Source organism: Centruroides sculpturatus, unplaced genomic scaffold (genome assembly GCF_000671375.1).
Source record: "Centruroides sculpturatus isolate CEXI.00-Female unplaced genomic scaffold, Cexi_2.0 scaffold297, whole genome shotgun sequence".
NCBI lineage: Eukaryota > Metazoa > Arthropoda > Arachnida > Scorpiones > Buthidae > Centruroides > Centruroides sculpturatus.
The window spans coordinates 620,172-633,761 of NW_019384464.1; the positions used below are offsets into that span (position 1 = coordinate 620,172).

Here is a 13,590-nt window from a genome sequence, read left to right on the forward strand (position 1 = left end):
TGTAAAAACAAAACATATTTTTACTGTATATGCTATTAAAGCCAGATTTATGGAAGACGTCAGAATTCATACTAAGATCGATATTGTATCTTCCTTTTTTATCTCCAGTTGCACAATCTTAGTATATAAAGCTATTAATAAAAAATTATGCCGTCTATTTTAAATTTAACAATATTTTTGTTTTTATTTTTTCTACCCTGTGGATACTAAGAGTACCTTTTTTCAGGCTCATTATGGGTTCAGTCATGCCTACAATGAGGCGGTCTAATGATGAGGGATGGGGACCGCCCTCATCATTTGACCGCCTCCCGAAAAATTCCTGGAGGATTTTTCGACTCGTCCGGATTCTATTCCGGGTCTCCCAGAGCGGTATGCTGCCACCTTGACCGCTCGGCCATCCGGCCGTCAATGAAAAACACTAAACATACTAACTACTATAATTATTTTTCATAATACTTATGAAAATAATTTTAAAGTTTTATATAAAGATTTATAGTTAATTTAAAACCATTTAAAAAAATTATTGAAATTTATGTTTTAATTCGGTGACGTAAGCACAAATTCTAGAAAGTGAGTAAGACGTCATCGTGACTATGATCGTTAGTGCCAAGCACAGATCCGCCTCTTTAAAATTCAAGTTGAACGTGTTTAGAATGGAACATTTCTGAAGTAAGTTTAATCTTTCAAAATAATACTAAATGCTTTCTTTGCGTTTATACATAACATTGTTTAATATAGTTTGTTTGCATTGCAATGGTAAAATATAATTATCAATATTACAACATAAACTGTAAAAAAACTTTTATAGAACTTTAATCATATATGAAAGTAAAACTGGATTTACATTGAATTTTATATTCTAACATCTTTGAATAATAATTTACTTTGATCTGAGATTGCTATTTATATATACACAACGTGGGTATGCATCTTAAAAGACTAAATAAATCTAACTTTAATTTGACATTTCAAAAAATTCATCTGATATGATTTTAAATTAGTGAATAAATCTATGAAATTAATGATAAGTTACATAAATATTTCAATGTCATTTCCTGTAATGTATGATTTTGACATTAAGTTCTATTTAATCAATATAGTTTATATGATTTTGTTTTTAAGTTAATAAACTCAACATACAACTAAAGTAATAATTTCATTTACAAAAAGTAAAAATTATAACTTTAGACAGAATCTGACAAATGTGTGCCTATTATTATATTTATTTTAAAATCTGTTTATTTTATATCTTATGCATTTTTTTGCATCAATTTACATGTGGAGTGATGAGAACTGAAAGTATAAGAGTAATACAAAGTAAAACTCAAAAAGTTCAAACTTTGTATCTAAAAGTTTGTACTTTTAAATACTTGCTGTTTATGTAATAAAGGAATGTCTAAATAAAAAATGAGTAAATAAATTATGAAATTATTTTAATATTAAATAGCTGTCTGAGGTGCAGAGGAAGTAGTACATCTAGTTCTTATCAGGTCAACACAGTGCTATATTAGTACAAAATTAGTAAGTTAATTGGTTTAACAGTATAGCTTGAGTTCAGTTCGGTTACTATTTGCAGTGATTAGTATAAATTAATCATGTAAGAATTATAAATAAAAATAATAATCTAAAATTAGAAACAATTAAAAAGAAAATATGGGAATAGCTTTTTATACATTTCATAGAATATTTTACAAGACTTAACATTTGAGATTTAAATTCAAAATATATTTCAAAATAAATAATGATAAAAAATTTTATTCATTTAAAATATTTCTAATGAAACAGCTTTTAAGTAAATTTCTATAATCTTTCTTTATATATGCATTTGTGTGTGTAACACAAATACCACAAATACAATTTTTTATCTCGTTATATTACATTTCAGATTTCTTTTGATATCTAATTGAAATGTTAGCTTTTCAAGAGATTAAGTTATCATTTTCTATTTGACATAAAACTGAAAACTGTTCTAGAAATATTATATATAATTTTTACAATAGCCTAATTAATTAAGGGTGTCATTTGGTTTATAATTAATTTGAGCATAGTTAATTCTAAATAACATTTAAACAATAAGAAACTAAGCTTGTTTAAGATTATAGATATTTCTGTTAGTTTTCTTAGACTTTTTAGAAATTTGCTGAAACTTTTTATCTTAATTCTCAATCATTTATATATTCTACGCATATTCATAAAATAGAAAAGTTTATTAATTATTTAGATTTGTTTTTAATAGACATTTCAAATCAGATGAATTAATAAAATAACTATGAAATCAGATGAATATTTCTTAATTCAATAATCAGTTAAAGTCTAGATACATAGACTGTCATGGCGGCTCATCTCTGATTCCAGCAAACAGTGGGGACGCACGTTCTAACCTAACCTATTCTAATAATTTGATTGGTAATAATTATGGTAATTTGTTAGGTTAGGTTAGAACGTGCGTCCCCACTGTTTGCTGGAATCAGAGATGAGTTGCCATGACAGTCTACGTATCTGGACTTTAGCCCAATAATCATTACAATAAAATATATTGTCATTACTAAATCTTATTGTAATTAGAAAAATACTTGATAAATTGATTAATAAATATATTGTTGTTGTAATCAGTTGAAAAATTTATTCAGATATATCATGTTTAGTTTATTATTAATTTATTTTGATTATAATTGAAATTTAATTTATTAATAAATAAATAGAAAACCGAAATACAAAGAAAAAATTTGATTTAATTTAAAGTATTTGAATTAAATATTTTAATAAATAGAAAAGTTGTTTGTAACGTTATTATACTAAATTTACTTAGTATGAGAATTTGTTAAAGTTGCATATTAAAGAAAAAAAATTGAAATTGTTTTAGTAGGACTTAAATAATCTACAAAATCAGCACTTTTTTTCACAGAATAAAATGTTTTTTTTTTTTCCTGTTACTATACAAAAGTATTTTTTTATTCAGAGAAAATAATTTAATAATATGCAAGTTGTATAACTGAGTTTCTTTTATTATATTCTTTTTCATTGTAAAGTTTGCATTTGTTTATTATTAAATCATATATATTTGAAAAAGCACTATTTTTATAACTTTTTATTCTGTGAAATACTTATTTCATGGAAATTAAGGTCTTATAAATTATATAGCTTATGAATTATTCATTCTATTCATCTCGGCTTTTGAAAGTCATAAAATTATAATACAGCAAGTCATTTTTTTTAATTTACTTGATTTTTATATTATTGGCAGAAGTATAAGTAAAATACATTATATAAATTTATCAAGCATATTGTAATTGTATATTGTATATTAATTGTATATAATTTATCAAGCATATTCTATAAATTAAATTGATGTGGTATATCTAAAATTTTTAAAATTCTTTTTTTAAACTAACATCAATATGACATTAAAATTTTTATTAAATATTTTTTTAAGTACTATATTAATAATAAATATGGAGTAAATGCATCAATTTATTTACAATTAGTGTTGCTTAAATGTTAGAAATTTAAAAATCTATTACTACTATTATATGAGATTTGTTTCCAATGGGGGCATGCATGGTTTAGATCTTGTCACTGGTCAGCTTGATGTATACTTAACTTCTGGTAGTGTGTAAAATAGTGAAAACTAAGCAGAAGTTTTGATCAGCTTAAAAATTGAATTTAAAGCAGGGTTTTGAAATCGGGAGGAATTTCTGGTCAGAGAAGTTGGAATCAGGAAAAATATGTTGACTCTGACTCTGGCATTTCTATTTTTGTTTTCCACAGAAAAATTTTTTAAGTTTAATATTGGAAATTGACAAAATGCAGTTTCTTGGTATGAAGACTCTCAAGTAAATGAACTGGTGTCTCAGATAAATGAATAAGGATTCTTTAGTTATTTATTCATGTATTATATGTGTATAATTTGTGTGTATATTGGTACAAGTAACCAATCTAGATTGTAATTCTATATGTATGAGCCTGTGCACTAGACATCTAAGAAAATTTAAAGTTTAAAAAGTTCCAAACAAATGTCATTATAGAAATCTGAATCATTTGATTTTTCTGTTCCTAAGGATGGCCATTCAAACTGTCCAAAAACGTTAGAAAAGTGAATAAAAAGGCTGCATTTTTAAAGATTTTTATGTTGAGGTGTGAGAATAAGGATTTATTTCACTTTCTAAATTTGTCTGCCATATGCTTTTCAGAAAAATTTTACTGGTTTAAGTTGGAAAATTGACAAAGGGTGGTTTATTTGTATGAAGTTTCTCATCTATTCAGTACAGTAATACCTCAACTTATGCTACCCTGACTTACATGAACCCAAAGTTACGCGATTTTCAAATCTCATTGATTCGTCTTTTGTTTGAGTGCCATGCAACTCTTGATTACTCACTCCCCCCACACTATTGTTCAGCTTACATGTTCGGACGTGTCACGCCGAATCGACACAGCTACAATTTATTTTGTGTTATTTATTTCTGTGTTTGTTATATCTAGAGACTTGAGAGACTCTATGTGATGATTTCTTGTAACTGTGAACGAATCAAAAAAGACGAGATAAGATTAACGAGAACATTTATTAGCTTGCTTACATCTGACTTAGATTTTACACAAATTGCGAAATTATATCCCGACTTACGCGAATTCGACTTACGCTGTTATCGCTCGGTCCCACCTATCGCGTAAGTTTGGGGTATTACTGTACATCAGAACCACACAATTACTCAACAACAAAAGGGAGATAAAGATAAGATAAAGTATTAAACTTAAACAAATACTTTTTTACAATTAAGGGGAGTTTTTGTGGTATTTCTCAGAAAATAAAATATTTAGAAAAATTTTGATAAAACTCAATACAGTATATTTTGGGTTATTGACCCATGTTTAGGGAGTCAGAGTTAGCCTACTAAAATTATCTGGAGTTGGGAGTCGAGTGTTTTTTACCAATTCTGCAGCCTTGATTTAAAGAATGTGGCAGTTGCTGACTTAAGAAAGAAATTAAAAGAATTAGGGGCCAAGACATGCTCATTGTCAGTGGGGGTCTAAGGGGTTTGCAGACCCCCTCTTTTTGCTGCATATGGTTATAATACATCATAAAGTTGGGCTTTGATTGATGTTTATGCTGTTTAATGACAAAACAATATTTTTAAACTTGAATTTTGTGTTTATTGTATAAAATGTTGATTAATAATGTGATAAATGCTGATCCAGGCATAGGTTAGTGTTCCCAATACATACATATAATGTAATAATAAATTTTGTACAGTATTATGTAATTTGTAAGATAATGTATAAATGCAATATTTTCAAGCTATTTGATGAAAATTAAATTTTTAATAAATTTTAAAAAATTGCAACTACATCTCTGAGAGGATTCATTGACTTGTATTGTGCGAGTCCCAAACTTATCAAAGGTGCGATATTTTTATGGAAGAACTGGATAGTAAAAAACTCAGAAGGGTTCTAAGTATATTTACAAAGTTTGTATTTTATATTGATATTGACAAAGTTGTAAATATATTTGTGACATTGCAGTCAAGGAGAAGGCAATTAGATATACTGTAGGCAATCAAAGGTTTTCTTGAAAATGTGAAAACTTCATTTTGTAAATGCATAACATGTTTTTTATTTCACTAAACTCTCTCTAGTAACTATCTGATGATGCACCTGGTAAGACAACAAGAACAAAAGTAGAAGTTTTAGAAGGGTACACAAACTTAAAATATTACACTGATGCTTTTACAGCTTTTGTCTTTTGTTTTTTATATTGCTCTTGTTGTCTTATACCTGAATGTAGACAAAATGTAGTATAATTAATAAATAATATTGTATATAATTATAAAAAAAGCATTATTAAGAAATGCAATAAAAATTTATTGTAAAAATGCATTATACTAAGATTGAGGAATTAATAGGTTACAAAGTGTAGTTAATGACAAGAAGGGGGAAAAAATACAAAATACTGTCAGTAATCAGTATGTTCAACTAGAATATTGATAAGAACTTTTGTACTTTTAGACAAAGGCTATATTTACTGTGTGTAGTCAAATATAACCTGTGAAAAGCACTAACAAGTAAGTGTACTGTACATCATACAGTTTTTATCAAATAAAAGTCATTCTACTTAAACTTCATAAAACACAAATTAGAAAGTGTCCTATAAACTTGCTCATACTAGTAATTTTGCAGTCATTTTCATGAAAATGTCTATTACTGATCAGAGTATATTCACTGATTTTCTTTCAAGTTTCTATTTGCTTCCCCTTTTTTCCTTATTCGGTCATTTCGAAATTTGTGAATTTCAAACCTGGTCATTTTTTATTATCAGCATTACACTGAGGTTCACAACAATTAAACCAGCATTTCAATAATATCTAAATAAGTAAAAAAAGCAATTTTAAACAACATAAACACAGTATGACAGATGAAACAGGAAACAACGTGTCCATCCATAAGTTCGATACTAGCATCTTATATTAGCTATGAAAAATGCATGCCCTATTTCCTTATGATTGTGTAAATGAAAGAAAGTTGTTTATTGTAGAAAGGATTAATAATGGAACTATATGAAATAACATTGCAATATTATTTATTAAACATAATTTTAATGATGAAGATGAACTAAAAAATAACAAAATTCAAAGTGTATTTTTTTTCTGTTCATTTAACAAGTTGAATAACTAGTAATTCATTTAAAGAATTAAGAAGCAATAAATTTTTTAACTATTTTCAACATCAATGATGATCTCAAGTTTTTCCTACACTTTACATTGTTTTTATTTGTAATTATTACTTGAAATTGCACAGTTTAACATTGTTTGCAAAAAGTATTTCTATTTAAGGCAGTGTTTCTCAACCTCTAATGAATCGTCGCCCCCTTCAATAAAACTATTACGTAGTATCGCCCCTTCACTTCAAAATTCTGATGCCGAGGGCCAAGGCTAACGCCAAATTCGTACTGCATTGAATAGACTAGTGACTAGTATAATGTTATTTGTTTAATTATTGTACGATATAACAAATAAAATATCTAATTATTCTTAATATAATGTTTTACTATATCGCCCAGAAAATTGTTTTTTGCCCCCAAAATATAAATTGTTATTAATCGCCCCCTCAACATGGAAAAACGCCCATATGGGGGCGATATCGCCCCCGTTGAGAAACACTGATTTAAAGCATGTAATGTTCTGTGTGAATTTAAAAATTATAACATTGCAGTTACAAAACAAACAATATGTGTCGTGTGTATGGCAGCAAAGCCTTAAATATCAGAAAATGTTAGTGTTGATTCAAAAAATTTAGTATGTTTCATTTTTAAAGATGAGTCTTACTCTGAATTACCTTCTACTTTATAAAACACTAAAATTGCTGTTATAGTGGAAAACTAAACCTTTCTAGATTAGAAATGGCAGAAAAATTTGGCGNTATTGTTTATTAACAGTGTTAATCTGTTACTTTTTAAGAAATTTCATAGATTATGATGTTTTGGATATAGCCAGAGACAAAGATCGTCAGTTTAACTCTGACCTCGTGTATATTGGGGCAACTATGTGGAGCTTAAAACAAAGGATAAATTAGCACAAATATTCTGAGAGTAGGAACATTGATAGTACTGTGCTTGCAGCATTTGCCAAGCAACAAGATATAACTGTATTCTGGGATCAAGCGGCAATCATTAGAGCTACAAGATCTTTACAGGCTGTGAGGCATCTTGAAAAAATAGAGATACACAAAGCACATATAACCACGGAATGTATTAATCACAAGGATGCTGAGGATCACTGCTTGGAAGTCCTTTTATAATAACACATGTTAATATATGTATCCTCGTGGACAGCACTATTATTTATTTTATGTTTATTTGTTTGTATTTTTATTTTTATGTTTTTGTAATTTGAATAACCCACAAGCGATTTTTCCGTTGTTCTGCACAATCACAGTTTAATTTTATTTATTTTTGTATTGCATAAGTTTGAATGCTTTGTTCTTTTTAATGTTGGAATAACTGACGAAGGCCGCTAAAATAAGTCGAAAACGTTTTTATAGAATTAAATGTTTTTGCTGGACCGTTAAAAAGGTGTTATTTATATTATTTTATATTTTGTTTTAGTTCTAGTAAGAATTTATTGTTTATTTATCAATTAATACAGTAATTTGTTTCTTTTAAATTATTTTCTTAGAATAAAGTATGTCTTAGCAAAAACCAGACAATTCAGTTATTTTGTGGGCTCGTTAGTAAGGTTGAGGACACCTAGATGACTTCAGTACAGTTATATTCTCTCTATTACACTGAAAATTAACACATTATATGAGATTGTAACAAATGTAGAAGTCAGTGTGTATATCACAATGAGGGACAAGCCAAAAGAAGAATAGTTCACATTTCTTGTGTCCCCTAATTTATAGCTCCTGGAAGTAGGTTTTCGACAGTATGCCCTCTAGTATTGAGAGGGGGCACTATGTGCTGTTGCAAATTAAATGAATTATTTGAACTTTCAATATGAAATTCGAATATGATGTAAAAATATCAAAATTTAAATTTAGTTGGATTAAGTCTCACTTTTGTATTCCAACTAAATAATACTGAATACAAATGTCAGACTTTTGTATTCAATATTATTAATTCCTTGGTATCGTTTCTAATGGGCATTTTTTTTTTCTATCATGCATTCAAAAATTTGTTGGAATGTGTGTGTGTTTTATAGGTGGAAAATAAAATAACTACATTCAAAACATTGTAGTATTAAATTCCAGTAGTAACATCCTATCAAATTCTATTTTGGAAATTAAATTTTTGTAGGTTTCTAATCAGAAATCATTAATATAAAAATTTTTATAAATGAATCAGATTGATGTAGTTCAATTTCAAATTGTCATTTTAGTATTTCATATTTAAGATGCAACTCATATTGGGATGAAACTGCACTCTAATAAATAAAAATTAATATTAAATTAAAAACTACAAATATAATTTATATAATTAAATGTATAAGTTTGTATATCTATACACATAAGTGCATGCTAGGACAGTGATGATGATGAACCTGTGACCAGCATGATTATTTTGAGGTACCCGCATTGAATGTTTAGAAAGAGGTTTTTATCTATATATATAAAAATGAATGTGTGTGTGTGTGTGTGTGTGTCCTTCATGCATTACCACACCGTTTATCTGATTGCCGTGAAACTTTGGGAAGTTGTTTAATATACTCCAGCGAAGGTTTGTGGCATAGTATGATTGCCATGAAGCTTTGGAAAATTTTTTTAATTTTTTAATACACTCCCGCGAAGTACATTTATCCTACGATAGATGGTGCACGTTTACACGAGCATTCGCGCACAGTGTGTTCGATCGATTTCAAATTGTGAAGACCATTTCCCACCTTCAAAAAATATCTCTATATATGCATTTGTGAACTGTTATTTACGATATTTATAATAATTTTTGTTTAATCACTTTATTTCGACTTTTTTTGCTAATTATGTATTCACTCGAACTTCGTTAAAATCTTAATTGTACCCCGAACAACGACCGAAGTTGTAAGAAAAAATTCGCGTATTTTACCAATCTAGGTATCCCCTTTTTCAAATTTTAATATCGACTCAAAATAATTTAAAAATACAAATTACAATAAAACAGTTTATTATCCAACTATCAGAAATTTCACAACATGCCAAGGAAGATAAGAAGGAGCAATTAAATAATGAAAATTATAAAGGATTTAAAAATATATATAAAATGGGGAATATCGCACTTCTGACAATCGCAGTGAGTGTGTGGGCTAAATTTGGAGAATCCGTGCTTCTCGCATGGACAACTGTATGTGGCCGGCTCACGCGTCGGAAAATCTTCCGATTTATTCGTGTACGCACCAGACGGAAAAACAAAAAATATCGTGTATCCACAAACACTCCAATAAATAAATAGAATTGAAACGACACTTTGAAATGTTTTCCCGATGAAAATGAATAATAATAATAAGTTTCAATAAAAATGATAAAATGTAAATTGAATTTTATCGTAACGAGTTTGCTTGAATTTTGTTTCTTCTGAGATCGCAGCAATGCGCGACGGGTAAGCTAGTAAACTATAAAAAAATATTTGATAGTTCAAAACTTTACTTTCACACTGTATATAGTCCTAAAGCTGCCAAGAAAAATCTTAAAGCCATTAATTATGAATCTCAGATAGAAAAATTATCATCAAATAAACAACAGATTTCCTATAAGTGAAATACAGTTGAACCTGTATTTCAAATCTCATGGAAACAAGAAAATTCAAGATGTAGACATTCCTTCACAGTAAACAGTAATAGGTTTGATTGGAGGTACAGTAATATAATAGTAAGTACAATGCACCTGTACTAGGTATAAATAAATGTTTTTAACATATATTAACAGAAATAGTTTTTCATAGTTTCTATTGCCTGACTTTCTTCAACCAATAAGATGCAAGCCAAACTTTGTAGTTTTAGCCCACTAGTGACTGAGTGGATAAAATCACTGAACACTGGTAGTTGGTTGTGGGTTTGCACCTCACCATTGGGCTGGTTGTATAGAGTTTTGACACACAACTCCCGCTCTAACTCCCCACCCTTAGCCTTTAGCATTGAAAATTTAATCATATCAATGCCCCTAATATACAAATTTCCTGCAAAATTTCAGAGATTTTCAACAAAGGGGATTATTAAGCCTTAAAGATGGTGAACAAAATCATGCCCAAACACTAACATCCATACATACAAAATAATCTCCAAATTTTTTTTGCATTTCTTGACGTTTCAAGTTCTCGAGTCCAAAAATGTAAAAATCTTGGGGGGGGGCCATTTTTTGACCAATTGCCATACTCTCACTGTAAAAAGTAAAAATGTAAAAATGGGAAAGTAAAAATGCTGTGGTGTGATATTGTGGCTAACAGCAGCTCAAACCAATGGCAAATGATATAGCAAAATATTAATTGACAAAATCTCAAAATATTCTAGGAATTCCCAAATTCTTATACTGAGAATAGGAATGACAGCAATCAAGTTTGCATGGAGTGAACCTTAACTTATAGTATATGTAATATATTCGTAAATATAAAATTTGAGTTCTCTGGTTTTGGATAAAATTTTTATATATAAAATTTGATGTCTGTTACATTTTTAATCGGTTGAAGAGAATCTATGTAATTCAGAACAATTTCATTTAATAATAAACGATGCTTTTAGCCCACAACTTTAATTTAGATAGTTAGATAGCCAAATAAATAGGATTTAACAATTTGGAGGGCTTATCACACCAAGGCTAACAGAAAAAAAGACTAGGTCTTTTACAAAGAAATTAGTGTTTAATAATCACCTTCAAATTTAGGTAAGGATTTATTTTGGGTATAAGGACCCTTCATCAGCTTATAAACACACAGTACCAACATATAATTATAACACTAATATTTAATCAATACAAAGGAATTTTTGATATATATAGTGCACTGTATTTACAATTTTTAGTACAACCCATATACTAAAGAACTAAAACTATCAAGCATAAAATTTTTTTATATAATAATGTGATATATCACAGTATTTCGGTTTAGTAAATGTCTTATTTTTTCCCATATTTTCTGAATTCTGGTAGACAGTTCCACTATTAATAATAAAATATTGTTAAGTATATTAAAAACCAAAAGGGAGGGAAACTAACAATGAACTTACTGTTATTAAAATAGTAAATAGTTTCCAGACCTTAAACAAAACAAATACACTATATCCATAAGACTGTGTGAAGCGAACTGCCTTGTCACAATTCATTTTACATTGTGATGTGACTTTACTCCCACATCTGTTCAGCGTCTTTTTCAAGGTTATGTAAAGACGATGTCATTCCACCCTCATATAGCTCAATCCCACATTGTTATTAATTCTAATGTCTTCCTGTATTTTCAGAATTTCTGTGTGTTCCTGTAGTCTTCTTTTTAATTGATTTTTTTTTCTGTCTGAATACTCTTAATAGTATCTTTAAAAATTTCACAACCTTCAGTATTGCAATTTTGTGTCACTGATGATGATATTAAATTGTTTTTGAGGCATATATATGTTTTTTAATTCTTGTTTTTAATTTTCTTCCAGTTTCACCAATGTATCTTTTTTTATGTGAACTACTGCAATCTAATGAATAAACTACATCAGTGTTTTTCAACCTGTGGGTCTCGACCCCCAAGGGGTTGCAAAGCCTTACACGGGGAGGTTTGCGGGTAAAAGAAAAAGACAAGTGTTTGTAGGTCCTACACTACAATAAACTTTAATTTCAGTGAGAAGGCTGTACTTGTTTATTTTACAGTACAGTTGGTTTTTCAATCAATATTTAGACCTCAACAGAAAGAAAATTAAATACGTAGTTTTTAAAATCACTGATATAGTTTTAATATGGCCTTAGGGGGTCGGCAGAAGTTTTTAACTTCTAAAGGGGTCACGTATTCAAGAAGGTTGAAAAACACTGAACTACATTATCTTTTTCTAAATCATTATGTTCATTATTTTTATATTTACTGTTAATCATTTTTGCTATGGTTCTTGTATGGTTTGGTACTAAAATAATATCTAAATTTTTTAATTTTTCAAAAACACTGAAAACATATTCCATTTTAAGATACAAAGTTAGAGTAAAAATAGTTATTATTATTATTAAAGTGGTTAGAAACAAGTAAAAGAAAAGAGAAAATGTCATATTAAATAGACAACTGGGAGTTGTTAAGATTTTGGAGTGTCTGGAATGAATTAATTGGATTTACATTGATTCGTAAGGAAATAATTGTCTCAGTTTTCATCGGTTTCGGATTTCATCGATTATTTTTGGACAGATTACCAACGAAAACTGACCTATCACTGTATGTTTGTTTGGTGTAATTTTTGAAAAAAAATAACATCTTGGATGCCTATGGCATCCATTGACTTTGTTTGGCAAGAATTAATTGATAAATGCGTGAATGGAGCATGGAAGATGGTATGGCTGGAGGTATTCAATGATTCTCAACAAGAAGAGCCTATTGTTGACCAAATTGTCAACTCGATCGATACAGTGGGACTAGGAAATGAAGATGAGCAGGATATTGAGGAGTTACTGCAGGTTTCTGGTGAGAGCCTTATCCATTGACAACCTTCAAGAACTGGCAGAACAAGGAATTCATATACAGGGTGTATCAGTACAGCGGTTACAAAGTTTCAGGAGAGATAGAGTATACCTAGACAATGGGAAATCACATAGCAATGCATGGTTGGAAACGCTTTCCTGGCACAATAGTGACGACACAAAACACAAGAAAGGAAGGACACGAACAGGGTGAGAAAACATGTTTATTATTTTTAGTACAGCAAAAGTCAAAGAAGGTTTTTTCACCCTGTTCGTGTCCTTCCTTTCTTGTGTTTTGTGTTGTCATTATCATGTCAGGAAAATGTTTCTGACCATGCATTGCTATGTGATTTCCCATTGTCTACCGTGTTTCCCCGAAAATAAGACAGTGTCTTATATCAATTTTTGGTCTGAAAGATGCACTAGGTCTTATTTTCAGGGAATGTCTTATTTTTTCCATGAAGAAGAACTCACATTTATTATTGAACAAAAAAT

At 29.0% G+C, this 13,590-nt stretch overlaps 1 protein-coding gene across 1 annotated transcript in view; it reads left to right on the forward strand.

Annotated features, from left to right (window-relative positions):
• Positions 1-564: 564 nt before the first annotated feature.
• Positions 565-13,590, forward strand: part of LOC111620991 (PTB domain-containing engulfment adapter protein 1-like) — a 59,364-nt gene continuing 46,338 nt past the window's right edge. The window contains exon 1 of the mRNA XM_023363018.1: positions 565-669. The gene's annotated coding sequence lies outside the window, so the exon portion shown is untranslated. The remainder of the gene's footprint in view (positions 670-13,590) is intronic.